General features: G+C 49.3%; 1 protein-coding gene and 1 pseudogene across 1 annotated transcript in view; one reads left to right on the plus strand and one right to left on the minus strand.

Moving 5' to 3' along the window:
• LOC138511205 (uncharacterized) overlaps positions 1–26,637 on the minus strand; it is a 761,242-nt gene that overhangs the window by 297,306 nt on the left and 437,299 nt on the right. The gene's annotated exons all lie outside the window — the stretch shown is intronic.
• The window catches only part of LOC138510660 (long-chain-fatty-acid--CoA ligase ACSBG2-like), a 502,504-nt pseudogene that overhangs the window by 11,626 nt on the left and 464,241 nt on the right, over positions 1–26,637 (plus strand).

The following is a 26,637-nucleotide window of genomic DNA, read 5'->3' on the forward strand; positions in this document are numbered from 1 at the left end:
AATTTTCCTGTATATATATGCTAGGCTCAATAGTCTCTCTCTGCTTAGTACCCTTATCAGGCAAATTTATTTCTTTTACATTTTCGTACAAATTAGCCAACATCTCTTTGAGTGTTTTTTGCTCATTCATCATGTTCGTACATACGCCCAATAATATGTCCACTGTCGTGGTCAGTGCATCCAACTTGCCATTTATAGATAAAATGCTGTTAATTGCCATTTGAGAATTACCCCAAGAACCATTCTCTTCATCATCAAACGCGATGTTCTCTTCAGCTAACTTCAGAAATATTCCTAGTTTCAACACAAAAGCAATGCAAAACACCCAGTTTCGACTTTCCTGAAAGGAGTGGAAAGGGGCTAGTTTTAACACAACAGCAATGCCCAACACTCAGATACGACTTTCCTAAAAGGAGGGAAAAAGGCTGAGTTTTAACACAACAGCAATGGAAAACACCCAGATGGCACTTTCCTAAAAGGAGGGAAAAGGGTCTCATTTTAACACAACAGCAATGCAAAACACCCAGATTCGACCTTCTTAAAAGGAGAGAAAAAAGGCCTAGTTTTAACACAACAACAATGCAAGGAATAAGACTTTCCTGGAGAGATATGAAAGATGGTAAAGCAATACAGTTCACTGAGATGGTTAATGGTTGCGCGATATTAGAAATAAAGAGTAATTGGAGGGGTGGGTTAGATTAGTTGGGTGCAGTGATTGCTGCCCCCCTGTCCTCAGCTCGCCTACCTTGTCAGGGGTGTGAGGGAAGCACTGTGGGGGGAGGAATAAGAAATAAATGGCAACACGAGGAAAAATAAAAGAACCCAATAAATGAAAGCTAGAACAGTACTCAGGAGCATTGTACAACATTGGATGGAAAAAGTGGAAGTGCAGATGGGGTAGAAGGTGCGACAGCACAAGTGGCTGAGAAGCGACAGCACAAGGTGGGAAGGAGCGGCAGCACAAGGGTGAAGGAGTGACAGCACAAGGAGGGACAGCAAAAGGGGCAAGGAGTGACAGCAAAGGGGTAAGGACTGACAGCACAAGGGGAAGGAGCAACAGCGCAAGCGGGAAGGAGCGACAGAGCAAGGGGGAAAAACAATAGCACAAGGGGAAGGAGTGACTGCAAGGGGGAAGGAGTGACAGCACAATGGGGAAGGAGCGACAGGGGAGGGAGCAACAATGGAAGGGGTGAAGAGGGACAGCTCAAGTGAGGGAGAAAAGATAGCACAAAGGTGGAGGAGGGGAGCACAACAAGGGAGTCGGGCTATCTGAGATATATTACAAGGACCTCCAGGGACGTTATTTAGGGGTCGCCAGAGGTCGCAACTGCAACCTCTCTGGTCTCCCTTGCGACCTCTAAAAAGAAAAAAACAACAACAACAAATGTTTGATTTTATTTTTTCCTTATTTTTTAATGCAAGCTCCTGGGCTGTGAATTGACAAGGGGGGTCCTGGGAGTCTCTCTGCCAGACATTAGTCCTGGTTACGAGAGACTTACCCAGAGTCTTTAGCTCACTATCTTTCACAGAGAAGAAATATCCCAACATATCAGTCTTTGTCCTGCCCTGGGGCAGTCCAGCACCGAAATGCTAGGCAATTCTCCTCTGAACAATAGTACCAACAGCATCCCCAGACACGTGTTTCGGTCTGGTTGGACCTCATGAGTAGGGAGGAGCTGTGCCTCTCTAAGAATAGTGAGCAATGGGTCCACGTCTGGATTCCCCTAGTAACTTAGGGTGAGACCCAAAGTTACTTAAATATGCAAATTGTCAAGGGGGGTCCTGGGAGTCTCTCTGCCAGACATTAGTCCTGGTTACGAGAGACTTACCCAGAGTCTTTAGCTCACTATCTTTCACAGAGAAGAAATATCCCAAACATATCAGTCTTTGTCCTGCCCTGGGGCAGTCCAGCTCCGAAATGCTAGGCAATTCTCCTCTGAACAAGAGTACCAACAGCATCCCCAGACACGTGTTTCGGTCTGGTTGGACCTCATCAGTAGGGAGGAGCTGTGCCTCTCTAAGAATAGTGAGCAAGGGGTCCACGTCTGGATTCCCCTAGTAACTTAGGGTGAGACCCAAAGTTACTTAAATATGCAAATTGACAAGGGGGGTCCTGGGAGTCTCTCTGCCAGACATTAGTCCTGGTTACGAGAGACTTACCCAGAGTCTTTAGCTCACTATCTTTCACAGAGAAGAAATATCCCAAACATATCAGTCTTTGTCCTGCCCTGGGGCAGTCCAGCACCGAAATGCTAGGCAATTCTCCTCTGAACAAGAGTACCAACAGCATCCCCAGACTCCTGGGCTGTGGCCAGCACCATGTGGCACTTTACTTCTGGAGTGGCTAGCTTTCTTGTTCAGGCCCCTTAAATAAAATATAAATAAGAAATAGGAGTGCCACAAGTCTAACACTTTCAGCACTGACCCTAAGTAAGAAAGAATAGGAATACCAAATAATGTGTCTTTCTGGAATTCTATACAATAAATGCTAGACTCGTTAAAGGTTTATTTCAGGCACACTTCAGGGGGTGAGTCACTGATTTCGTCTGTTCTTAATGCCTCAACTCAGTCTTTCATCCTTCTGAGGCCGATAAATGAGTACCAACACAGGTTGGGTGATATTGGGTGTATATTTTTTCTATATAAAGCGCTTAAGCGTAAATGCTATATAATAACACATCATTATCATTTGGCCATGGACATCTGCTTGTATTCACAGTAATTTGGTAATATGGGCCTATACACACTGATCTTAACGATACATATGGCGATCCATTCTTGTATGTAATGTTCATCACATTATAGTGATATCATAACCATATTTTTTGTAGTGTACAATGCTATGTGGTGCCACATCCTGTTTTGCCAACGGGTGAAAAGTCGTGTTCCATCGCTTCCTGCGATATCACTTTGGGGTGGGGTCAAATTACATCACTTCCTCTGATGTCATCAGGGGGTCAAGGGTCGTGTGATATCACTTCCGCTACCCTTGGCATTTGGGTGAAATGACATCCCTGAGGACCTCTGTATCTCATTTTGTTTTTTGGGAGAGGTGCAGGTGTTTTCTATTTTATTTTAGCAGACAACTCCTCCCTGGCACTCGTCTATTCTGGTGGCTGCTTTTTTCGTCACAGTTTAATTCATTAAAGTGAGTTGCTATCCAGCAGAAAACGCTTATATCCTAGCTGCTAAAATCAGGGAATGTGGATAAAAATCCTAACGCCATCCTTTGCATGGGTGGTGATTATAGTTATTTTAATTTATGTTCGATCTCAGAGTCAAATATTAATGTGGTGAGCCCAGTTAGAGGTCCTGATTGGGCTAAAGCTCCCTGGGTTCCATGGTAAACTCACCTGATGGTTCAAAGAAGATGACACAAATACATAAATAAAACCACAGCACGATACTTCTCCCTACATTGTAAATAGGTTCACTGATAAGGCACCCCTCTGGAATTCTCTAGGGTGCTTTAAGAATGGAAAATACACCCAGGAGGTAGTATTATACGTCTCCCTGCCTCATCTGGGCCTCAGCCTGAATAAGGGACTCAGTCCTTGTCCTGTAGTCCTTTTTCACCTATGTTCTGTATTGTTTTCTGCCCAGGAGTCCATGTGGGACTCCTGGCAGTGCAGCTCTTCCTATTTTTGGTTTGGTGTACAGACCCACGGGATACCCCTATGGCACCCATGGGTGGGGGTGCAATTCTGTGCCCCTAGTGTATGTTTTTGGGCACCTGTGTGTTGCCCACAGAGCAGGGTATGGGCTGGTGGCTGCTCCATGCTGAATTTGACAGGTGCTCTGAGTATCCTCCATTTTGGGATACCCAGGCCCTGCCATTGGAATCAGTTGATTCCTGATAGGAAACAAGATGGGCCCCTTGTGGCCTCTTGCTTTCTATTGCCTGTTACCTTGTTTTCCCAAAGTCCTGGGAAGCCCTGACTCTGTCCCTTCTCCCTGACTGGCTGTTGGGTGGAAGTTCCATATATGGTGTTGTTGTGAAGTCCAGGCCAGACTGGCTGCAGCCTTCCCAGTGACTGTATGTTGTGGGTACACCCTGTTGGTGGGACCCGGGTGAATGGAGTGTGTGACCAATATGCACTTCTTGTTGTGGCTGTCTGGTTTCTGGTATGAGAGACAAAGACTGAGACAGCCCTGCCCGAAACTGTTATGAATGCAGTGTGTAGTGTTGAATGGCTGGGTACTTGCCCCAATACAAATTTTGAGTGTCTGAGAGGGAGGAGTATGGCCTGAATGAACTGTATGCCTGATTGGCTGACTGACTGCATGAATGCCCTTCTGCACGATTGGCTGCTTAGTGTGACCCAGCAGTGTGGATGAGAGGCAGAATAGTATATCTGAGGACCACTCACCACTGGAAATTGTTCAGAAGCTGTGCTACACTTGAAGAGTAACTGGAACTGCTGATCCTCGACGGCCAGCGGGAAGAAGAAGAATTGCTGCTGAACTTACTTTGACCTGATCCGAAAGCTGCCGAGTTCGTTGAGGACTAATCTGAGTGAGGACCTGGCTAGGCGCCCTCTTCCCGTGCTCTGAGGGACCATCGAGCACCTCTAACCTTCGCCAAAGCTCCCTGGAAGACAGACCCATGAAAGACTGCCGACCGGAGACGGGGACTGCTGAGGAGAACGAAGTGAAGCACCCGGACATCGACGCCGTCAAAGTCCTTTGCCGTCAACCAGGGTTCGGAGTACCGCCGTAACCGCTGGAGGCCCGTCGAAGCTGTGTTGCCCAGAAGACGGGACCACTTGACGCCGGGCCGCTGCCGACCGGAGCCACCCGCTCCTTTGCTTAAGACTGTTGAATTGAAAGGACTCCCTTGTCTGCACCGACGACTGCTTTATCCCGCTGGAGAAAGTCGAGGATGCCAACGCGCCAAGGAGAATCCGCCGGTGGGTTTCCTGCCACCAAGGACCACAAAAACTTCGACGACTCGATGCCCTTGTCGGGCCACAGTTCTTCAGAAACTCTTTGCGGTCCTGAACTATCAAACGCTGAGGTGCCCCGCACACCTCATCCTCGCAGGACATCGCCAACAAGCACCGCCTGGATCGACGCCGTGGTCTCGGCACCCTCGAACTTTTAATTGACGCCGTCGACCCCAAGTTCACCTTCTTCGACGCCTCTCGACGATCTGTGGCTCCTGCTTTAAAGGGAGTCACTCAAGAAGGATCCATCAACGCCTCTTCGAAGAACTCTGCTCCACCAGGTACATTGGGGGGGGGGTAGAAACCTTATAGAAGGAAACACGACTTATAGAGCAATATATGGACTGGGCTTGTTATATCTCTTTTACGTGTTGCCCAGGTGGGGTGATATCCACAAAGAATTGTACCTAGTTAGTAGGGGTCAATATTCTGCAAATTGTTTTAACCAACTGCTTTCCTCCTATATCTATTGTTGGTTACTTTTATTCCTCGATCTGTGTGACATTTAACCAGAGTATAGTTGATGCACTTGAATGAGATCTGATAATAATTGTGGTACCACTTTAGAACTGTATATATTTGCCATTGTAGATTTTCTGAGCACAAAGTGAGTTATTGTGATAGTGTACATAACCTTGAATATTAATTATATAAAGACTGTGTTTTCAATAATACAGTGTGTGGACATTCCTTTGTGGGGGCTTGGGGACTACACTGTACTTAAGATCCTGCCTGCATCACCTCCTGAGAAGCTAGGCCTTGATTGCTCGTCCATTGCTACCTTATAGAGAATCTTGGCTGGGGTCCTCTGTGCCTCTCCTCTACCATATAGAGAGCAGAAGTGCGGACCCCCCTCCATTCTTTACACCTCTGTATCTCATTTTGTTTTTTGGGAGAGATGCAGGTGTTTTCTATTTTATTTTAGCCGACAACTGCTCCCTGGCACTCGTCTATTCTGGTGGCTGCTTTTTTCACCACAGTTTAATTCATTAAAGGGAGTTGCTATCCAGCAGAAAAGGCTTATATCCTAGCTGCTAAAATCAGGGAATGTAGTATTTGTGTATCTTGTGCATTTCCCAGATATCCTGTCTCACAGGTAGCTTTTAATAGGTTCTCTTTTTTATATTAGCAGAACATTAGAAAAATTAACACTCCTAAAGAGTGACCATGCCTAGGGCTACCAACTGAGTTATACCCTGAGTCAAACAGATGCCAGAATGGGTCCAATGCATTATGTTCTAAGTTCTTGGATGTGGCTCTTTCTGTGGTAATGGAGGTGCTTCTGAAGTGATAGGACAGGTTTGAAGGAAATGCCTGTCTCTGAAGGATGTCCTTTTGCTGGTCTGGTCTCACACCCCTTCATATCTCTCGCAGAGCACAAGTCGTCAACAGTCCTTGAGAAGAATAAAGGCCCCAGAGACCAGACTCTAGCTCCAGCCGACAGTCTCCGGACTACAGCAAGAGACGGAGCAGTGCGGCTGCGCATGGAAGAGACAGGGCCAGGCTCGGAGCCTCCAGTGACCACGCTCCAGATGTTCCAAGACACGGTCCAGCGTTTCGGGAACCTTCCTGCCTTGGCGGTGAAACGGGATGGTCAGTGGCAGACCACCACGTATCTCCAGTATCATCAGCAGTGCCGGGCAGCAGCCAAGAGCTTCCTGAAGGTACGTCCAACCTTCCATGGCTTTCCATTCTTCATTATTAGAGACAGGCCACTAGCAGCACTGGAGGGAAGAGTGGAATATAATGTGGGTTTAAGAGTAAACATGGAAAGTATGACTAGGGCATTCAACTGGGGGGCCCAAGGTCCAGGCATGACATTTTCTACTAGGCATCTATCATAGCCCAGTACAAATGCCTGCCTGCCCTCTGGACCAGTCAGTGCCTCACATGCACACATATTCATTAAGTACATAATGTTTGGCAAATGTCTGCCTCACCCCCTTTCATTTACTTTGAGCCAGGATCATTTTTATTTAATTAAAACATATACATATATATATATATAGTGAAGACACTGCAAAATTATTATTTCTATGGTTCAACTATAGGCACTGTAAGGCCCATTGCCTGCTGGGAAACAACAGCAATAATGACAAATAAACAAGCATGTTGTGCCCCCGAGCCAACAGACCTTAAACCCTGTGCCCACTGCTGAATATTTACAGTAACATACTACAGTGCTGCCAACCATTTCCCCTGTCCCCATAACCAACAGCAATTATACACCTGCACTCATCAGAAAGAAGCCCAGGCAGGGAATATCTTTGCAGGCGTCTCCTCTTTCTGAAGGCCCAACTGCTCCCCTGAACAACTTGTGTAAAGTGAAACTAGCAAGAGAAGAACAAGCCCCCACTCCAGTGGGCAGGACTGTAAACCATGTGACAGTTCCCGCGGTATGCGTATAAGAAAAAGAGTTTATGTATAAGCAGTTTCACCATGCTATATGCAAGCGTCTCACCACAGCGTATAACGATTCTCAACATATCAAGAGCATGTTTCAACATGTAGTATATACATTTCAGTGACCAGCATACACATTTTAATAATCAATATGTATTTTTTGACATAGAGTGTACAAGAAGTTTCAATTTATAGCACGCATTTTAGTTTTGTTTTATTTGGTGCGCGCTAGCTCCAGCTAATGAGAAAATATTGGTACTTTAAGAGAGAAAGGGGCATTTGGGAGCAGTCTTGCATGGGATGAAATATCTAAAGCACGGGCCGGGCCTTGATTTGTTCCAGGAGGGCTGTGTTTGCGCCATTTCATACCGTACTGCACAGCGACACCGAGTGAGCTGCGCCACTAGGTGATATATGACCACAGCGTCTGTGTGTGCAAGTCCTACGATCACAAGGTTATGCCACGATCGGGGGGAGGAGTATTATACCAACTGTAAAATTTTCCATGCGCCTGGTTTTCCTTACAATTCAAAAAATGTCGCAGCCGGTGTGGGGCAGAAAAAAAGGGGGACTTTTGAGCCCAACCCCTTGTGAAAACAGTTTACAGTATTGCTCCACACTTTGAGAGACTGCGCCACGCTTGAATAATGCTAGTGAGGTAAAGTATCTTTATTGCATTGCCCTTTGAGGATAACAGGTGTTTCTCTCAGACGGCAGTAAATTGTGTACGTGGTGCAAGGGGGATTCAACCCGTGACTGCTTTTGCTCCAACTAATTGCGAAACTAGATTTGGAATATAGTTACGTTACTAGCCCTGATTTGAAAAAGACACTTGTGTGTCGAAACACGTGTTATCCTCAAAGGGCAAGGCAATAAAGATACTTTTTGGCTTACTGCACAAAAACCCAGACTCATTTAAAAGTGGAAAAGGTCGCTTTAATGTGACAGGCCAAAGCTTACAATTAAACGCTTACCTGGCTCCATGGCCTTACAGACTAACAAAATATTTAAACAACCAATTAACTAATTACACATTTTCATTTCCCCCACAATTAAATAATTAAATAAAGCCTTTTCCTCCCTAACTGTCCTTTGGACCCTACCATCTCCTTACCCCTTTTCCAGGCGTCACGCTTTCTCCCTGGGGCCATGCCCCTCCAGGCATGGCCCCAGGGAGAAAGCCACCCCGAGGGAACAATACCTGTTCCCCCGGGGTGGCCCGCTTGTGCAAACAGCACCACCCCATCCTTTCCCGTGTCATTCCCCCATTGTGCTTCCCTCCCCCCACATCAAAAGGGGCCTTGCCCCCGGCACCAGAAAAACCCTCCCCCGAGGTGTTCTTTCTGCTCCACCCCCCCAACCACCTTCCTTTATTTGCAACTCTTTAACCAATCTCCTAGCCAAGAGCACAAGTCCGCCAAATAGTGATTGTTCCCATAAACCGACAAATGCACCCCATCCTCCCTAAAATCATAAAGCCCTCATACACTATTTCCTTATGTTTCATCACCTGTACTGCCACAGAGGCACAAAACTTCACCATTTCTCTGTTGATCCCCTTTCTAGCCCGCTCTATCGCTCCCTCGCTCCTCGCTCCCCTCCACACTCTGCGCGGCAACACCTCTGCTTGAGGCCACATTTCCCGCACCCAAACTAAATCCCTTTTCATTTTCCTTAGCAGGGCCACCCCCGTATCCCTCACCAGGTCATTCTCCCCAGCGTGAATAATCAACACCTCCGGCGCCCCATAGCACTCCCGCAACCCCGCCAGCATAGGCAGCAACTGGTCCCAGCGCAGGCCCCCTAACCCTTGCCATCTTACCAACACATCCTTATAGCTACACCCCAGTTGCCTGCCCATAACCCTTTTCTCCGCTTCTTTCCCAGCCCATTCAACAATTGAATGGCCGACAATCCACACTTGCGCCAACTCCCCCTCCTTTTGCACAGCATCTGAAAAAGAAAATACAAAATTACCACCACAATACATACCACCCCCACGCTGTTGTCAGCCAACTTCTCCCCCTTCCTTCAAAAATCCCCTTTATGAAACTCTCCTGACGTACCCCTTGTATCTCCCAGACTTCCAACGCCCCAAACTTTTCACCTTATCCTCCGTGAAACCCAACCTATTACCCTCCGATGCTGCGCCCATCCTGAATGAATGGGTACCAAAATCCTCACCCTTTTCTCCTAACACCAGCAGAGCCTTCCGCAATACCCCCAAAACGTGTGCCGCTGAAACCGGCGACCCATCCTTATGCTTAAACACCAAACCTGTCTTCCCCCCACACCGCGCCTGCCACAACCTGCCTGCCAGCACTGGGCATAAATCCTTGCTCCCCCGCCCCAACAAAACCCAGGTACCCTTCCCCTTCTGGTCCGTTTTAGATTTATTAATCCTGATGTCCAAACCCAATTCTGTAATTTGCACATCCTCCCACTGCAAACCCCCAGACCCACCTTTTCCCCCCACCAACTCCGAAACCTGAAAAGCCCCGAAAAATAACCACGTAAAACATGTCGCAAACAGCTCCCCCTCCCATACCGACCAGCAAACTCCCCCTACTGCCTTAACCAGCCTCTGCAACAATTCAGCCGATATTCGCCTCCTCCTGTCCTTGTCCCTCTTACTTTCCCTTGCCCATCCTTCCAACATCCTACTCGCCATCTCCCCCCCACTCGGCTGGAAACCCCAAAACCATTTCCCGTAAAAAGCAATTCCTGCTAACTTCCCCGCTATAGTTGCTCTTGACCAGCCCCTGTCCATACACCTCAGGAGGAAATTCATGACATCATCCCTCCTCCTCTCTTCCGCATCCCATCTGCCCTTCCAACTACGCGCTCCCCCCCAATAAAATCCTCCCAGGCCCTCCTGTATGACTCCTTAGACGCCCCGGCCAATTAACCCTCCACAAAAGCCAGCGCTCTCATCTTCCTATCTTCCACAGCTCCTCCGGAATCTGCTGCCCCTCCTAATCCGCCTCTGGAGCCAATCCACGGAATCTCTGCCATTGAAGACGAGATAATGCATCAGCGATGCCATTATCCTTCCCTGGCACATGTGTTGCCTTAAACACCACACTCAATTACATGAATCTCAGCACAAACTCCCTCATAAGTCTTGCCACCCTCTGATCCCTTGCTGACTGTCTGTTTACCACGTGGACCACGCATTCATTGGGCCTCATTACAACTCAGGCGGTAAGGGGTTTACGGCGCCGTAAACAGCGCCGACCCTTACCGCCTGAGTACGAGGTCCCTTAGCGCCATGGCGGATTTAACACCTGCTTTTAGCAGGTGTTAAAATCCATGGCGCTAAGGGACCATGTTGTTAATTACGCCACCGTAATTTACGGTGGCGTAATTAACGCCTTCCCCACTCCCATTATGCCCTATGGGGCAAAAATTGGAATGGGGAAGGGTAAATGGGGATTGGGGACTTACCGCCCCGCCGACCTCGGAATGGGGCGGTAAGTCCGCCTACCACCATGGCGTAAACGTAGTTTACGCCATGGTGGTAAAGTCACGGCCCAGGCGGTAACTTACCGCCTGGGTCGTAATGAGGCCCATTGTCAACATTGAAATTCACTTTCCTATCCCGCAAATCCTTCCCCCACAACTCCGATGCCACCAGTAATGGGAAAAATTCAAGGAATGCTATACTCCTTCCCTCCTTCAACCACAGTACAGGCCATTTCTCCGTACACCATTTTCCCCCCCAAAATAATCCGAAACCCCCTGATCCTGCTGCGTCCGAAAATATCTGTACTTTCGTGTCACCGGGTCCCCCTGCAACCACATTGACACCACATTAAACTTCTCCAAAAAACGCAGCCAAATTCTGCAGTCCTCCCTCACTGACCCCGATACTCTTATCCGATGATGTGGACACTTTGCTCCTGCCATAGCCCTCGCCATGTTCCTACAAAACGTCCATAGCCACTGAGTCCAGTTCAATTCCCAGAAATGTCAACACCACTGCAGGCCCTTCTGTTTTGTCTTCTGCTAACGGCACACTCAACTCCTCCATTAGCTCCTGAAACAACTTTAGCATTCCTTTGCACTCACCCTCTCTATCTGCCCCGCTAATGAACAGAAAATCGTCCAGATAGTGCAGCACACTCTCCCAACCCGAGTTAAATGAAAAAACCCACTATAAGAAGGAGCTAAATCGTTCAAACAGCGCACAGGAAATTGCGCACCCCATTGGCAAGGATTTGTCTATGTATATGCTATCCTCAAACTGCAAACCTAGCAACCAAAAATCCTCCGGGTGCACCGGCAATAACCTGAACGCCGCTTTGATGTCACACTTGGCCATGAAGGCCCCCCGCCCTTCTTTCCTTACCAGCTCCACTGCCTGGTCAACACTTGCATATACAACCCTACATTCTTCCGGGGCAATGAAATCATTCACTGACATGCCCTCCGGCCAAGACAAATGGTGTATTAATCGAAACTCCCCCGGAGCTTTCTTGGGCACCACCCCCAGTGGGGATATAACTAAGTCACCCGGCAGGTTATCAAATGGCCCCACGATCCTTCCCGCCGCTATTTCTTTGCTCAATTATTGCCTTACCACTTCAACATTTTCTTTGGCTGACTTCAGATTTTCAGCCCACCGGCGCACCCTTGGGCCCTGATACCCCAATCTGAAACCTTGACTAAACCCCTCACTCAAAATCTTCGCCCCTTCCCTGTCTGGATAAAATTGCAACCATTTCTGCAGACCCCCCACCTTAATTGGCGTAAAAGCTTTTCCCCACAACCCCTCTGCCTGAACCTCTCCCCCTCCCCCATCCCCCTGTTGGAAGCACTGCGTAAGAGGGTGCTTTCCTCCACACTTGCTACACTCATGCCTGAACCTACACAGGGTCCTTGTGCAGCCGTCCTTGTTAAACGCCCAACATGCTGCTGAGGACTGCCCTCTGCCCCCTCCCCCCACCCCTTCATGGGCAGGGCAACCAAGAAAGGGCCGGAAGGGCACGGGCAGCCCACTTGCTGTGTGCAATGTCGGGGCAGGCCTCGTTGGGGCCATCCATTGCAGCCAAAGATCCATGTCTATCTCCCCCCAGACCGCCTGACTGTCCTCCGCCATTCTCGCTCTGAATTCCTCATCATACCTCACCCATGCAAAACCCCCAAAACTCGTGAAAGCCTTCCGAATTACGTCCATATATTTAAGTAGGGCCACACAATGCTCTGGGAATTTTTCACAATAAACAATGGCATAAATGATAAATGCCGACGTCCAATTCTCAATAGTCACCGGTACCCTTGGGCGCGCAGCTAGCTCCCTCTCTTCTTCCTTAGACCCCTCCTTAGCTCTCACTTCCCTATGGAGCAATTTAAAAACGTCTACAAATTCCCCCCACTGAATCTTCTCCCTGGTTGCCGCCATCAAGTTCGCCCCCAACGGTTTCGTTATCCCCATGTATTGCAGTTTTTTCTCTTTTCCTTTCACTTCCAACTCCTTTTCTTTCCCAGCTTGCCCCTCGAGCACCAATGGTCCCCCACCTTGTCCGTTTGGACCTCCACAGAGCAGATGCCCTTCTCGACCCCCAAGTCTCCAATGGCTTGCACCCCCACTTCTTTCCTTAACCCTTGCAAACCCGACCCTTCATTTCCCATCCCCCCTCTTGGGACCCCTCTCTGCCATGCAGATGACCATTCCCTTTCCCGCTCACCTCTTTCTGCACCTGCCGTCTGCTGCCTTGCGTCCACACCGATGCTCCTCATCTCCTTCCTTATCAGGCTCCTACTGCGGGGACAAAACATGTCAGCAGACTCACCCAGCCAACCGTTCCCCCGCCCTCTTGCCCCCCGACCACCCTGCGCCTGCCTTTCCAGATCCCAGGACCAACCTCTTCTCTCCTCCCCCCTATCCCCCACCGTCCTATAACCATCCACCTCCCACTGCCCCACATAATCCTCAAAACCAATTTCATCACCCGTCAAATACCATTGCGGCTGCGAGCTTGTGCCCCAGTCGAGTTGCTCTTCCTCTTGCGAGCCCGGGGTGTCCAGCCCGCCACTCCTTTGACGTCTTCTCGGTGGGGCCGTGGAAACCCTTGCCTGGTCCTCTTCTCTCGGGCGAGGCGCTCCGAGCCCCACCCTGGGGTCTTCATTGCTAGGGGCCGTGCTGCACCCTCTAGGTTCTCCGTACGCTGACCGAGTAGGGGCCGTTCTCAAACCCTCTACCTCCACTTGACCAGCGGGGGCTGCGCAGTGCCCTCCGCCCTCACTCACCCTACCCGGGGGGGCCGTTTCGAGCCCCGCCCTATCCACCTCAATTGATGGGGACCTCTCTCTCCTTCTCCCACCCGCACTCTTCTGCAGGTATTTCCCCCCTCTTCCCCGCTGCCCTTGCACCCCCTTCTGTGCCCCAACCCTAGCCCCGCCATGGTTCCTTTGAGTCACCTCCATTTAAGCACTCCCTGCTCCTTTAGTGCTATCCTTCATTCCCTCACCACGTGGCTGCCCACCCGAAATCCTCTCTTCCCCGGACGCCCTCCTGTCTATCTCCCTCCTCATCTTCCTGCCCCTGGATTCCCACACCTCCCCTCTCTCCGCCGCAGGGGTGCAAGCCACCACTGCCGCGAGAGCTCCATCAGCTGCCGCTCTCCGCTGCGGCCTACCCCCACTTGTCTCCCCCTCACCCGTGACCTCCCCCACAGCCCCATCCAGCTGGGCCTTAGTTGTCCTGCTAATTATGGCCAGGGCCTCCCTCAGAGCCCTCGCATCCACCAACCCCTCCCTGCTTGCACCTTGGCCCACCATCGCAACAACGGCGCACTAAAATATGCCCCTTGTCGCACCCCGCTACTTAAGCCCCCGAGCCGGGACCTACCCGTGGCAAGAAGGACCCCTAGTGGAGGAGAAATCCCCAAAGAAATTGCGCTAAACTAATAACAAAAGGAGTTAAATAACTCCCGCTTTGCAAACAACCTTATTATCTCTCTCTATATATATATATATTTTTTTTTTTTATAAACCCCCCCCCCACTTCGCAAATATCCCAGTCCTAGAGGAAAACCCCTCCTCCTAGCTCCCTCTTGCTAAGCTACCAATAACCCCCCCGAAGCCCACCCTCTCACTACTGATGCTGGGAACCCCTATTAAAATCCCCTTCCTTTCTCTCCTGTTTTTCTTTTTTTTTTTTTTTTTTTATATGCCTTGGAACCCCTGTGAAATTATCTCCTCACCGTCTGACCAAATTCTTCTAAAATCCGTGGCAAAGACTTAAACGTTTACTGCCAGAATTGTGAACCACTGACTTTGGCCCAGGCCTATTGAATTGAATTGCTGGTTGTAGTGAACTGAAAGCCTTTGCCCGGCCTATGAAAGTATTTGTGCCTTGATTTCTTTTAACATTGTCTCTTCACCCCTTTTAAAAGTAATTCAAGTGCCATTTTGCTCCCAGTTCAGGGGAGCTGAACTTGTTCAGTAACTTATTGGTTGTGTATTTGTAGTATATTAGTATATGATATTGAGCTGCTCATGCTAGTGTAATGTTTTCCAAACGACTGTGTAAATAAATGTATATTCTTTTACCAAGAAACCTTGAGTAAAAGGTTATTTGAATTACTGTGATTGTTGCTCCTTTGTGTAACCCCTTGTACTGCTCACCTTACTCTTGAGACAAGTATGGCTGCTCAGCCACTGCTACCACAATATTTTGTAGTACAGGCTTGTACCAAAGGTGAAATTGTACTGACACTTGTAGTCTTAATTGCATGTAGTGGTCCCAAAGGGTACTGCATGTGATTCTGCCTAACACTACCCTTGCCCCATTCTCTCGATCCCCAGCCACCTAACCTTCCCCCATTCTCTCTACCCCCACCCACTCTTCCCCATTCTCTCTACTCCAGCCACCCACCCTTCCCCATTTTCTCTGCCCCACTCAAACTTCACCCATTCTCTCTCAACACCCACCCACCCTTCACCCATTCTCTACCCCTGACACACCTTCTCTCATTCTCTTTACCCCCAGCCACCAACCCTTCCCCATTCTCTCTACCCCCACACACCCAACCCCATTCTCTCTACCGCCACCCACCCACCCCCATTCTCTCTACCTCCATCCACCCTATTCTCTCTACCCCAACCCACCCTATCACATTATCTCTACCCCCACCCCACCACATTCTCTGTAGCCCCACACACCAACCATCCCACCCATTTTCTCTACCCCCACCCACCCAACCCCATTCTCCATAGCCCACCCAGCCTAGCTCCACTTTCTCTACCCCCACCCACCGGTCCCCCACTCTCTTACCCACCCATCCTAGCTCCACTCTCTACACCCACCCACACATCCCCCACTCCCTTTCCACAACCATCCAACCTACCCCCACTCTCCTTATCCCATGCACACTACCCAACTCCCTCTTCCCCCAACCACCCTACCTCCATTCTCTCTACCCCATCCACCCACCCTACCACCACTCTCTCTCCCCCCACCAAACATTCCCCCACTCTCTCTAACCCCACCCACCCTACCCCACTCTCTCTACCCCACCCAATGTCCCCACTCTCTACCCCCACTCAACCACCCTACCCCACCCACCCTAACCCCACTCTCCCTACCCCACTCTCTATCCCACCCTACCCCCATTCTCTCTACCCCACCCACCCTATGCCATTCTCTATACCACACCCACTCTACCCCCAATCTCTCTACTCACACAAACCCAATCCCCACTCTCTCTACACCCACCCACCCTACCTCCACTCTCTCTACCCCCACCCACCCTACCATCATTCTCTCCACCCCAACCACACTTCCTCATTCCCTCTACCCCAACCACCCTTCCCCTATTTGCTCTGCCCCCACCCACCCTTCACCATTCTCTCTACCCCACCCATCCTGCTACCCCCACCTACCCCCAATGTCTCTGCCCACACCCACCCAACCCCCATTTTCTCTACGTTCGCCCACCCACCCTACCTCCACTCTCTCTATCCCCACCCACCCTACCAATATTATCTCTACCAACCCATCCCCATGCTCTCTACCCCCACCCACCCTTGCCCTATTCGCTCTACCCCCACCCACTCTTACCCCATTCACTCAACACCCAACCGACCCTTGTCCATTCTCTCTAACACCAGCCTCCCTTCCCCATTCTCTCTACCCCCACCAACCCTTCCCCCATTCTCTCTAGCCCCACTCACCCACCCTTCCCCATTCTCTCTACCCCCACCCTACCCCATTCTCGCTAGCCCCACCCACCCTTCCCCATTCTCTCTTCTCCCACCCACCCTTCCCCATTCTCTCTACCCCCAGCCACCCACCCTTCCCCGTTCTCTCTCATCCCACCTACCCACCCTTCCCTCATTGCCTGTAAATCACCTTCGCCATTCTCTCTACCACGCCCACCCCACCCCATTCTCACTACACCCAACCTACCCCATTCTCTCTACCTCTACCCACTCAACCCATTCTCTCTATCCACACCGCCGACGCACCCTTCACCCATTCTCTCTAACCCCAGCCACCTCCCCTCCCCCATTCTCTCTACCCCAAGCCAGCCAACCCCATTCCTTCTACCTCCACCCACCCCAGTCTCTCTACCCCAACCCACCCTACCATATTATCTCTAGACCCACCCACCCAACCACATTCTCGATAACCCCACCGACCCTCATTCCACCCATTTGCTCTACCTCCACCCACCCAACCCCATTCTCTATAGACCGCCCAGCCTACCTCCACTCCACTCTCTCTACCCTCACCCACCAGTCCCCCACTCTCTACCCCCACCGACCTTAGCTCCACTCTGTACACCCACCCAAACATCCCCACTCTCATTCCCCAACCGTCCAACCTACCCCCACTCTCCTTATCCCATGCACACTACCCAATTCTCTCTTCTCCCACCCACCCTACCTCCAATCTCTCTACCCCACGCCCACCCTACCACCACTCTCCCTACCCCAACTACCCTACCCCACTCTCCCTAACCCCACTCTCCCTACCCCACTCTCTACCCCACCCTACCCCATTCTATCTACCCCCACCCACCCTACACCATTCTCTATACCACACCCACCCTACTCCCTATTTCTCTACTCACACAAACCCAATCCCCACTCTCTCTACACTCACCCACCCACACTACCTCCACTCTCTCTATCCCATTCACCCTACCATCATTCTCTCCACCCCAACCACCCTTCCCCATTCTCTCTACCCCCAACCACCCTTCCACTATTTGCTCTACCTGCACCCACCCTACACCATTCTCTACACCACCCACCCTACCCCCACCTAGCCAACCTACCCCCAAAGTCTCTGCCCACACCCACCCAACCCCCACACTCTCAACGTTCATCAACCCACCCTACCTCCACTCTCTCTACCCCCACCCACCCTACCACCATTACCTCTACCCACCCACCCATCCCCATGCTCTCTACCCCCACCCACCCTTCCCCTATTCGCTCAACCCCCACCCACCCTTACCCATCCACTTGACGCCCAACCAACCCTTGTCCCATTCTCTCTAACCCCAGCCACCATTCCCCATTCTCTCTACCTCCAACCACCCACCCTTCCCCCATTCTCTCTACCCCCACCCACTCTTCCCCATTCTCTCTACTCCCACCCTTCTCCATGCTCTGTAGCCCCACCCACCCTTCCCCATTCTCTCTACTCCCACCCTTCCCCATTCTCTCTACTCCACTCACCCACCCTTCCTCATTCTCTCTACCCCCAGCCACCCACCCTTCCCCTGTTCTCTCGCCCCCCCAACCCACCCACCATTCCCTCATTGTCTATACACCCACCTTTTGCCATTCTCTCTACCCCACCCACCCCATTCTCACTACACCAAACCTACCCCATTCTCTCTACCTCCACCTACCCCAATCCATTCTCTCTACCCCCCACCCACCCTTCCACATTCTCTCTACCCCCCCACCCAACCTCATTCTCCCTACCACACCCAACCGCCCCTTGCTGTACTCCCACCCACCGTACTTCCATTCTCTACCCCCACCAACCCTAGCCCCACTCTCTACCCTACCCAAACAACCCCCACTCTCTTTCCCCAACCATCCAACCTACCACCACTCTCTCTACCCCACCCATCCTACCCCCCGCTTTCTCTCTCCCACCCAGCCTACCTCCACTCTCTACCCCATCCTCCCACTCTACAGCCACCCTCACTTTCTATCCCATATCATCCTCCCTCTCATACACTTACTTTATTTCTTACCCTCTCAATCTCAACCTTTCTCGCTCATATTTCCTCTTGGTCATCATCAATGGCACCCTTCCACAATCGTATCCTACCTATCTCTATTCATCTTCCTTCTCATTCTATTGCACACCTGCACTCTTTATCGCATCCTCCTTTGAGACTTTGCACTGTCCCCCTTGCACCCTGGTTCTTATAAATGCAAAGAACTCAGTAAACGCGAGAACTGTTGAGATTGCCAATGCTTGTTTGTTATGTGGTAGAAACATTCGAATTGGATCCATTACTCACCGTAATCGTATTTCTGATGCTTGTATCTGCTTAGGCCCACATCTAGTGGAAGCTGCAGGATATTACAGGCGTGCCAGTAATACTATCCCTAGTGTGACGTCCACTGTACCCATGGACCTTCACGTGTCGAGGTCCCTCAGATTGTTTTGTTTCTGACATGAGGTAGCATGAAGTATAGCGTCAGTACAGGTGTATCCAAGCAGATATGTATCAGGTAAAGCTCAGATCCCAAAAACTTCTATGCACCTTCTTCTCAAGGGGAGGAAGGGTGGGCGCATGTGAATCCAAGCCGATACAAGCACCAGAAATATGATTACGGTGAGTAATGTATTCCTTCGGAGGCTTGTGGAATCTGCTTGATCACATGCTATGCATAGATTATCGAGCAGTGTTAGGAGAAGGGGGTGTGTTGAGAGAAGGTCCAGCGGCAAAAAAATGTTTTAGAACCGCTTGTCCCACCTATGCATCGGCTTTAAAATGAGTGCCAATGCAGCAGTGCTGAGTGAAAGTGTGTAGTAAGCTCCATGTAGCTGCTTTGCAAATGGAGTCCAGCGGGACGTTTGCGGTAAAGGCCAAAGTAGCTCCTGCACCCCTTGTGGAGTGAGCTCTCGGTGTGAAAGGCAGTGTTTTGCTTGATAATGAGTAACAGAGCTGTATGCATCTGAATATCCATCTGCAGATTGCATTCTTGGAAATGCAGTCTCCTTCTCTGCCTGGTGCTACAGAGACAAACAGTCTGCTTTCCTTAGCGGACTGGCCTAGTTTACATAATAAAGGACTGCCCTCCTTACATCTAGCGTATGGAGTATTTTCTCAGCTGAGCTTGATGGGGTCTGAAAGAAGGCCGGTAGCTCAATGGATTGGTCCACATGAAATTTGGAAATTAATTTATGTGCAATCCTAGGGTGAGTTAGTAAAACCAATTTGTCTTTGTGGATGACAAAAAAAGGGTCCTGCACTGACAAAGCTTGAATTTCACTTACACTACTTATGGATGTAATAGCTAATAAGAAGGCAGTTCTATATGCCAGGTGTTTTAGGCTTGATTTATGCATAGTCTCAAAGGGAGGTCCCATGAGTTTTGCGAGTACTACATTGTGATCCCATCCTGGTGGTGGGTTTGAAATTGGAGGGTGGAGTCTTTTTATTCCCTCCATGAATGCTTTGATGACGGGAACCTTCCACCACTATACTTTACTGTGAGAGGTGGTGTAAGCTGATAAAGCTGTCAGGTGAACCTTTATAGAGTTGAAAACTAACCTTGAGCCTAACAAGTGGAGCATATAGTGAAGCATGTGGGATGGAACACATTCTACAGGGTTTATTTGATTAGACGGGCACCAAAATACGAATCTTCTCTAATTTGTCGAAATAACAGCATCTGGTTTACATGCCTCTTTGAGGATATCCATACACCTCTGTGGTAGATTTAGATGTCCAAACTCTAGGACTTCAGGAGCCATGCTGCCAGGTTCATTGAGTGAGTTTGAGGGTGTACTGTTGTTCCCCCGTGTTGGGGTCAACAGATAGGTCTGGTACGGGAGTTTGATGGGATTGCACATCGCCAGTTTGCACAGATGTGGAACCATGGTTGTCTTTTCTTTCCCACATGGGAGCAACTATTCTCTGTGAATCTTGTTCACCACCCTGTTCATTAGAGGAGTTGGGGGGAAAAGCATAAGCAAGTTTCCCTAACCAGCTCATCTATAGGGCGTTCCCCTGGAGTCTGGTTGGGGAAACCTGGACGCGAAGTCTGGGCATTGCTTGTTTTCTCTTGTAGCAAACAAATCTAGTGTGGGCAATCCCCACTGTGAAAAGATGTGGTTTACGATATTTGTGTCTAGCCGTCAGTCATGTGCTCTGGTAGGGGATCTCTGCTCAGCGAGTGTGCTAGGGTGTTGAGTTCCCCTGGAACGTGTTGGGAAGATAGGAACATAATCCGCTTGAGAGCCCACTCCCATATTTTCTCTGCTTTCATCGTGGAAGCGTTTTCCCTTCAGCAGATTCTCCTTTGTCCACCAGCGAAGTTATTGTACCAGTGTTGGAGAAACAACCACTAGATTTCCCCACTGACCACTTGCCTGAGACCACTGTTTCGCCAACCACTCCCGCATGGGGCGCATGTGCAAAAGTGTGTGTGGGACCAAGTAAATACAAGATACCATCATGCCTAGCAAACGCATAGCTTTGCGTACGCTTATCTGTTGACCGGCTTGATATTGAGCTATTTGCAGTAGCATATTTTGTACTCTTTCCTATGATGGAAAGATTAATCCTTCTTATGTGTTTATGACAGCTCCTAGGAATTGTTTGGTCTTGCTTTGTACAAGGCTTGATTTTTTTTCTCGTTTATTGAGAAGCCCAATTTGAAGAGAAGGTTCATAGTACTTTGAGTATTTTGCCTCCAAATTTGGGGAGACTACCCTGTAATCAGCCAGTCGTACAGGTAAGGGTACACTGGGATTGACTCCCTGTGCAGGTGCGCTGCCATCACCGCCAGCACCTTGGTGAATACCCTTGGAGCGGATGCTATGCCAAAGGGTAGCACCTTGAATTGGTAGTGCTGGTTTGCTATCTTGAAATGCAAGAATCTTCTGTGCGCTGGGATCATTGAAATATAAAAATAGGCATCTTTCATATCCAATGTTGCCATGTAGTCCCCCCGCTTTAGCAGTGGGATTAGTTCTTGTAGAGTTGTCATGCAGAATGTTTGTGGCTTGACATAGGTGTTTGCAGGGCGTAGGTCTTATACTGGGTGCATAGTTAGATCTTTCTTTGGCAAGAGGAAGTAGGTTGGATAGATACCCTTGTTTACCTGGTTCGCTGGGGTGATTTCGATGGCGTCCTTGAGCAGCAGCGTTAAAACCTCTTCTAGAAGGATGCGTTGTTCCTCCTTCGGTCTTTGACACCGGGGATGGTTTAAGGGTCGCTGAATTAATTCCACGCAATAACCTCCCGCCATGGTCGATAGCACCCACTTGTCCAAGGTGATTACCTCCCATGCGTGGGTGAAGCATGTTATACGCCCTCCTACTGGAAAGGCATGGGAGGGGATCTGAAGCGGGTGGTCATTGTTTCAGAGGCGTTGCCCAACCTCTTGAAGTGGAGGACCTCCCCTGGCCACGAGATCTACGTTGGCCCCTTTGGAAACCTTGCGAGGCTGTCCCTGATTGTTTCCCCAGGATGATCCCTGACTTTGGCCATAGCTGGAACCTCTTTGCAAGTTTTGGCCTCGAAAGCAACAAAAATTGTTTCTGCCTCTTTGGCCTGGTGGCTTATTGGTTAGCTGGCCCAATGATTTAAGAGTGTCGTACTTAGGTTTCACAGATTTTAATGCATCCTCAACGGCTTTCCCGAATAGAACATTGGGTTCTATCAGCATGTTAAGGAGTGTTGCCTTGGTCTACAGTTTGATCCTTGACTGGCGAAGCCATGCATGGTGTTTCAAGATGTTCCCTTCTGCAATGATTCTGCCTGCATTAACGGCGCCATCTAAATTATTTTTCAGGATGCAGTTTGACACATCCTTTCCTTTCACTACTGCGATGGACAGCTGGGACTTGGCGGTTCAGGTTCTTTTCCAAACTTTATTTCTTATTTTCAACAAGAAAGAAACATATCAAGTACAAAGAAAATGTTACTAGGCCAACAGGCTATCATCCAGGTAACAACATAAACCTGAATCAAAGAAAGCAATAACCTCGAAATGCATATTAACCGCAGCACATTTAAAAACGTAGCCATGAGCGGTGGCCTGACATTCCCAAACATAACAGACAACACAAAACAAGAGAACATAAAACAAGCACCCCCCCAAAACGTATCCATTAGACGTGATGCAAACCCATTCTATCACACAATTCCGATGAAGATGGTTTGCCCATAAAAATCATTGAAATTCCCCCATTGTTCATCATAACGTGCTTCTTTGCATTGCTTATAACACATAGTCTTCTCATATTTAGATAGAACTTTCACATCTAAAATCCAATCCTCTACTGTTGGTTTCTTTCTTGTCTTCCAGACCTTTAATATCTGTTTAGTAGCTACTAACAGAACTTTGGCAATACAACACGCGGTTCAGGTTCTGATGCTATTAGAGTTGCAACTTCATCCCACTTATGGCAGTTGTAACTCGCCAATAATGTGGTATTATTTGCAATTCTTGGTTGAAAGGTCGCTGAGGTGGCCACTTTCCGCCCAAGATTGTAAAGCTTTTTGCTTTCCTTATCTGGGGGAGCTTCAGATGAAGCTAGCAGTGTACCTGCCCTCTTTTGTGTGGTGGTACTACTAGTGAGTCTGGTTTGAGTTCACCCAGAATTTCTCTGGCTTGACATAGGTGTTTGCAGGGCGTAGGTCTTATACTGGGCGCATAGTTAGATCTTTCTTTGGCAAGAGGAAGTAGGTTGGATAGATACCCTTGTTTACCTGGTTCGCTGGGGGGATTTCGATGGCGTCCTTGAGCAGCAGCGTTGAAACCTCTTCTAGAAGGATGCATTGTTCCTCCTTCGGTCTTTGACACGGGGGATGGTTTAAGGGTCGCTGAATTAATTCCACGCAATAACCTCCCGCCATGGTCGATAGCACCCACTTGTCCAAGGTGATTACCTCCCATGCGTGGGTGAAGTGTGTTATACGCCCTCCTACTGGAGAGGCATGGGAGGGGATCTGAAGCGGGAGGTCATTGTTTCAGAGGTGTTGCCCCACCTCTGGAAGTGGAGGACCTCCCCTGGCCACGAGATCTACGTTGGCCCCTTTGGAAACCTTGCGAGGCTGTCCCTGATTGTTTCCCCAGGATGATCCCTGACTTTGGCCATAGCTGGAACCTCTTTGCAAGTTTTGGCCTCGAAAGCAACAAAAATCGTTTCCGCCTCTTTGGCCTGGTGGCTTATTGGTTAGCTGGCCCAATGATTTAAGAGTGTCGTACTTAGGTTTCACAGATTTTAATGCATCCTCAACGGCTTTCCCGAATAGAACATTGGGTTCTATCAGCATGTTAAGAAATGTTGCCTTGGTCTACAGTTTGATCCCTGACTGGCAAAGCCATGCATGGCGTTTCAAGATGTGCCACTTTCCTCCCTAGATTGTAAAGCTTTTTGCTTTCATTATCTGGGGGAGCTTCAGATGAAGCTAGCAGTGTACCTGCTCTCTTTTGTGTAGTGGTCACTACTAGTGAGTCTGGTTTGAGTTGACCCCTTATGTAAAGTGGATCTGAGGGTGCAGGGCAACACATCTTTTCAATACGTGGGTTCACAGCCCACGTTTGCTTGGCGTTTCTAGAGAAGGTTGAATTCTCCTTTGTATAGACTGGAGGAGCGGTATAAACTGGGTAACGGCTTTCTTGTCCCCTAATATGTTTTCTACAAAATCCTTATCCATTTGAGTTTCCTGGGTCTAGATTTGGAAGTGCTCTGCTGCTTTTAAGACCATATGATTAGACTGAGGCTGATTGTCCACCATTGAGTCTGGCACTGGAGCATCAATGTGATCGGGAGTGGGTAGGATGTAAACGTCCTCCTCATCATCCCCATCATAATAGCGATCTTCTGATCCTCAGCATCTGAATTTGCGTTGCATAGATCATATTGGACAGGTTTGTGCTGAGGACTAACCAAAAGTGTGTCAGCATGTGGCCTCTTTGTTGGGGGTTGTGTGGTGGATGTGCCACTAGTGGCTGGGATATTCTGTAGGCTGTGTACAGCCTGTGGATTCTTTTCAAAGAAATCTGCCATGAAAGACATTATATGCATTACCCTATCAATGTCTTCACTGGACCACTGTGAGAAGCTTGGTATAGTAAGTGAAGTATATATTTTAATTTTTTATTAAAATGTTATAGTTTCATTACAAAACTTTTCATTTGTAGTTAGTCTTAAATGATGTAATACTAAAAGGAAAATAGAACATGAAAAAAAAGTAATCAAAAAGAGACAATTTTTGACTAATCACAAGAAAATGGGCCTCATTCCGAGGCTGGCGGTGAGGGTTAACGGTCACCGTTAATGGCAACGGTGACCGTTAACACTTACCACCATATTCCGAGTTCCCTTTTGCGGGTTGGCATTTAACGCCTGCTTTTAGCAGGCGTTAAAAATCCAACCCGCAAAGGGACCTTGGAGTAAATTACGGCACCGTAATTTACGGTGCCGTAATTTACTCCTTCCCCATTCCCATTGAGCCCTATGGGGGCAGGAATGGGGATGGGGAACCGGTATGGTGAATGGGGAATTACCGGTCCCTCCAACCTTGGAATGGACCGGTAATTACTCCATTCACCATGCCGGATTTCCATGGAGTAAATAGCTCCATGGTTGCTTACCATGGGGCTATTTACTCCATGGATATCGCCAGCCTCGGAATGAGGCCCAATGTCTACAAGGCGTGATTAGGCTTCTTTCTGTAAGCTTAAGAATTGTTTCCCAGGCAGTAATATGATTTTGTCCATGTTCAATGTTATTGATTTCCAGTTATATTGTTCCAGAATTGGATAATAGTGATTCTCCAGCATGGGGTCTGGCATGGATTCACATGCTCATGAATTTTCCCCGTCGTCAGGCTGGGAATCCTCGGTAAAGAAAAATCAGTATCAGTTTCGTTTCTGATCTGTCTTTCGTAGTAGTAACCAATCACTGATCTCTGCGTCATACTGACCACAGCCAATGACTGCCATCTCCCTAAGCCCCGCCTCTGGCAGCCATCTTCAGATTTGGTAGCACGTGAAGTGGCAGTATGACCAAGTGAAGAGCCGCAGAGGGGTAGGCGGGAGGGTTCGCATGTGAATCCATGCCAGACCCATGCTGGAGAACAACAGTTACAGGTAAGTAACTTGTTCCTTCTCCAGCTTGGGGTCATGCATGCATTCACATGCTCATGAATATAAGAATACATAGCAGTACACACATGCACAACCACGGGGGGTGGCAAAAGGCTCAACATTAAGCAATACAAAAAACTCAACATTAAGCATCTCTTACCTCCTCACAAGGCTCACCTTAAGTGAACAGGTTGCGCAGCACTGCTTGGCCGACCCTGGACTCCTCCCTGGTATCCCAATCGATGCAGTAAAATCTCGTGAAGGTGTGCGTCGACCTCCACGTAGCAGCCCTGCAGATGTCCAGCAGGGGCACACCAGATAGGAACGCCGTAGTAGCAGCGATCGCTCTGGTCGAATGGGCTCTCGGACGGCCTGGCAGCGGTCGGTTAGCCAACTGGTGGCAGTGCATGATGCAGCTGGAGAGCCATCTGGAAATAGAAGACTTCGAGAGAGCCTTCCCTTGATTCACAGGTCCAAAGTTCACGAATGGCTGTGATGTCCTCCTAAAACTCTTCGTGCGGTCCACGTAGAACTTCAGCGCTCTAGCCACATCCAGCGAGTGCAAAGTCCTCTCGGCCGGCGACGAAGGAGACGGGAAGAAAACAGGTAACACCAGGGGCTCGTTAAGATGGAAGTCCGACGGCACCATGGGCATAAAGGAGAGGTGCGTTCTAAGCACCACCCTCGAGACATGGAAAGTCAAGTACGGTGCTTTGCAGGATAGGGCCTGGATCTCTCCCACTCGTCGTGCGGAGTTAATGGCCACCAGGAATGCAGTCTTCCACGACACAAACTTCATCGGTGCGGAGTGCATCGGCTCGAATGGGGGCCCCATGAGCCTGGTCAGCACCACGTTAAGTTGCCACGCCGGGGCCGGGGCCTTCACCGGCGGGAACAACCGGAACAGTCCTTTCATAAACTCTTTTACCAGTCGATGGGACCACAGGGACGTCCGTCCTGTGGTTCTGGTATATCT

The sequence above is a fragment of the Ambystoma mexicanum genome, chromosome 6p, assembly GCF_040938575.1.
Source record: "Ambystoma mexicanum isolate Mex_15411 chromosome 6p, UKY_AmexF1_1, whole genome shotgun sequence".
NCBI lineage: Eukaryota > Metazoa > Chordata > Amphibia > Caudata > Ambystomatidae > Ambystoma > Ambystoma mexicanum.